The following is a 4,540-nucleotide window of genomic DNA, read 5'->3' on the forward strand; positions in this document are numbered from 1 at the left end:
ACCCCAACAGAAAAGTCCAGACCAAGTCTATTTCTGGTAGCGATAAAAATATGGAATTTTAAATAATCGTACATTTAATGTGACTTGAGTTTAGGTGTTTTAGTTTTGTAAGACACTGGATTTTTCGAACCATTGTTTTCAGAAAAAAGTCCACAAATTTCCCATTTTTTGGCCAAGTTTTTAAGGCTCTTAGAAACATATTAAACCTGACCGTATATTTATGAAAATTTCAGGATATGTAGCAAATTTTATGTAAATTTAGAATATGTAATAGTTTAGAGGCCTAACTGTTTTGATTTTGTAAGAAACTGGATTTTTCGAAGCCTTGTTTTGCACGATTTTTCATGATAGATGAAGTGTTGCGTACAGGTCATACTCAACTTGTGAGACCCAAATGGTCTATATTTTTGTGTACTACGCCATTTAATTAGTAAATAAGAGCAGTTCCATCAAAATCGGAAAAAGTCTGTATGGAAAAAAGTCCCATTTTTCGTTATTTTTTACAACTTTTCGAGGCTCTTAGAAACATAGTAAACCTGACCGTAAAATTATGCCAATTTCAGTGTTTATAGGAAATTTTATGTAAATTTAGAATATATAATCGTTTAAAGGCTTAAGTGTTTCCATTTTGTAAGAAACTGGAATTTTCGAACCCTGGTTTTCGCACGGTTTTTCATGATAGATAAAATGTTAACGTACAGGCACAGGTCATACTGAACTCGTAAACCAATTTTAGTTTAATTTTAAGATTTCTACTAAAAAGTCTTTGTCTCTATTATCTTTCTAATATTCTGAAATGTTTTAAATATTCAATTTTTATAAACACCATCACCCTAATTTAAAGTTCGATTCTACACTGAAAAAACTTATACAATAGCACTCTCAACATTTTAAAAATGCCTTGGTGTTTATAAAACGCCTCTATACATCATCAACCTTTTGATTACATCTCTGAAAGGGATAAAAACATAGGACTTTAGTGTCTTTTCAAAATGTCAATTTCCGAAACCTTCCTACGTGGGAAATATAACTTTTTAATGAACTATTTATTATTTATAAAATAATAAAATTAGTGACATTAAAGAGCTTTAAATATATTCTTAATAAACCTAATTTAAAATATCATCTACACTGAAAAAAATTTTCTTGTTTGAAAAGGGAAAATTTTAAATTGTGAAAATTTGTGTGATGTTATTTTTTCTTAAACCATCTTGGTTGTAAAATAGCAAGCTTTACTCTTACGTCATATACACTGGAAAAAATAAAAGTATCTGTTTCTGTGAGCTTCAAACTTATGAATGAAATTTTTAAAATTTAAAAAAAAACATTGGGATTGATAAAAAAATACAGACGAACTTTTGCTCGCCTTCATAGGGGTGTAAGTTTGAATCGAGGTCATGAAAAGACAGACGGATCAACGACATACAGAAGCGTAACGGTTTGAGGCTGCATCATCGGCCCCGAAAAGGGTGATTTAGGGGTAGCCGCGGGTCTCAGATTCCATTATTCCACGGGGTCCCCGACAAAAAAGTCTCCCCGAATGTAGTGCGGCCTTTTTCGAGCCGGTTTTTTTAGTGAGAGGGGTGAGTTCCAGGTGCGACATTTGCCATAAGCGATCTCGCGAACAAAGATCGCAATCAGCCCGATGCCAATGGGTTGATGATGTTCAACTACCCCGCTCTTGCTTGGCTCTGTCATTGTGACACTTCTCTCAGACGCGGACACTTTTTTAAACTTCACCTCCTCGCTTTCAAGATTTTCTTCGTTTTTCACATAATTTCACTACAAAAAATTCACGAACACTTAACAGGTGTAATCCCATAGTGTAGTGCCAGCCGGAATTTGAATTTATCTTTGAAAAAGTGCGGGAAACTGAAGACATGCGCGGTTTTGGATTAACCCGTTATTTTTTGAAAAAGTTTTACTTTAATTTAGGTAAGTGTCTAACGAAAAAAACGGCAAAGTATCGCTATGTTTCCGGGTCATCTAGAAAATGGAGACCCCGCAGACGCCAATTTTCAAAATGGCGATATTTATATCATTTTTTACGACAATAAATATAATTTGCACTCGAGAATTTTTTGGTAATTAAAGAAATATACAATATTTATATCAAACTTTGTGCCGGAATACTTCCAATAAAAAAAATATAGTATTGTTGCAATAAGTTTAAAATCCATAGAAACCAATAATTAATCAGTAGGTAGCTTTTTACTTGTAAAAAACTTTGTTTTAAAAGAAAATACATAGCTTTATTTTTTAGTTTTAGACAGGGAATCCCGGTTCTTTTGTGGCATCAATGAACCAAAATATCCTGGAATTAATAATTTCCGAAAGTCGAGTCCTGGAATTATTAATTCCCGGTTATTTCGGTACTTTTGGGAATGGGTAACAAACAGTTAATTTTTTTACATGCTAATCAAACTCTTCTAATAAGTAGTGTACTGTTCTTACTTCTGAAGTTCTTTTGTTTTGTGTAGTTGCTAAATGTATTAGTCATATTTTTATATTATGTTTTATAGACATTTGCATTTTAATTGCAGATGTATTTTTTGCAGATTTAGTTAAGTTTTTTTCTTTGCTTGTGTTAATGTTAATTTTCTCATGACTGATTAGTTAAAAATTTGATATTATTTTTATTAAAAATCTTATTTTTTTATCGATTTTACTTTGGAAAACTATCCCTTGCTTTCTGATTGATGGTCACACTGTCACTGAACAAAAATTAGTATCGAAAGTACCGAAAAAAACGTGAAATCCCGGGTTCGCGCCTCTTAGAACCCGGGATTTCCCGTTTTTTACCGAGATTCCCGAAATTCCCGGTTCTAAAAAATACCTCCTGTTCCGAAAACCCCAATACAGAGGGCGATTTTTATATCATCACTTACTATATATTATAATTGGCACTTACAGATTTTATAGTCAAGTTAATTTCAAGGATTCATTTTTCCATTTATACAGTATTTTGTGGAAATATAATATAATGTTTATATACCTATACATTTTTGACTTGATACTAATGAGCTTGGTGCTTTTCCATAAAAACAGAAAACCCCCAACAAATTAATATACTTTCTTTGGATTGAAAACTTCTAAATGGATTTGTGCTTCTAAATATTTTTTTTCCAAAAAATATAGTGGTATTTTAAAAAAATATTTATTTACATTTTTTTTTATTTCAGTGGTCTAATACCCAGCTTTTTTCCGTAATATAGCTGATATACATATTTTTTACTATCTAATAATTCTTAATAAAGAAAACTAAAATTAAGTAACTTTTTGGCACACATTTGCACGATTTTGAGTACCTACGTTTAAATAAGGAATGTGATTAATTATTTTCTTATGACGAAGCATATATGAGAATGGTATTAACACTTAATAAACAACGTGAAGTATATATATATTAAAAAACTCTTGATCGTCCACAATTATTTAAAATATTTTTTTTATCACAACTTAAATCTATCTACTTATTATATCTATAATAAAATTGCATTTATCTAGTATCTATCTTAATAATAATTTGTTAGTTAAGCATTAAAGTGCTATGTTTTAAGAAGCATATTTTAAGTAAAATTACATATATTTATTTTATTATTTTGGATCAGTAGAGGCTGGTTCCTAAAGGACAGACGACCTCATGCCCATCCAATTGCCAATATGTAAAGAAATAAATAAGTATATAATTGAGTAGATGATGATATTTTTACGTTAAACTATACAGGGTGCTACATATTCGGTGTGAGCATTGGTATCTCGAAAACCGTAATAGACACGAATATGGTTAAATTGGAGCAAAGTTGCGCCTTGGGATGTTTGCCAATATGCTATCAAAAAAGTTTCAGAAATTTCAAGGATTGCAAAGTTAAAAAAAAACGGATTTTTTGGAATAACTATTTTATTTCTTCCTGTCGTTACTTTTCAGAAAATCGAAAAACTAATTGCACATTTTCATAGCTATCTAATTGTATTGCTAAATTTTTAAATTAGCTAATAGTTTCTAAGATACATAGGCTATCTTATTTTTTTTAAATACGGACCTGGGATTTTTATTTCAGATCTTGAAAGAATTCAGTCTCCTGAATACAACGATATGCCACACTTAATATTTTTTTGTTTTGAGTACTTTAACAACACTATTTAAATTCATTTTAAGTCCGGCTCTGGATTTTTAAATTATTTAGCCTTATTATATTCATCGTAACAATTGATTGATGAACGCTAATTAACATCGAATGAGGAAAATCGAGCCAATTAAAATATTCAAATAAATAAAATCCAGGTCAGCATTTTAAAGATGTCTATTATTTTTAACTTTTTTATTTTGATTTTGAAATCTCAGTGTACGATCTTATAATATGCATAATATTCGTATCTATTACAGTTTCCGAGATACCAATGCTCGTACCCCGAATATGTAGATATTTTTTTCTTCTTGATGCTGTGCTCAGCGTCCTACAGAACTCACGAGCCGGCACTGTTTTACATATAGTTTATTGATAACTTATAATTTTTATACCAAAAATCATGTAATTTT

The sequence above is a fragment of the Sitophilus oryzae genome, unplaced genomic scaffold (assembly GCF_002938485.1).
Source record: "Sitophilus oryzae breed Bouriz unplaced genomic scaffold, Soryzae_2.0 scaffold_1440_pilon_pilon, whole genome shotgun sequence".
NCBI lineage: Eukaryota > Metazoa > Arthropoda > Insecta > Coleoptera > Curculionidae > Sitophilus > Sitophilus oryzae.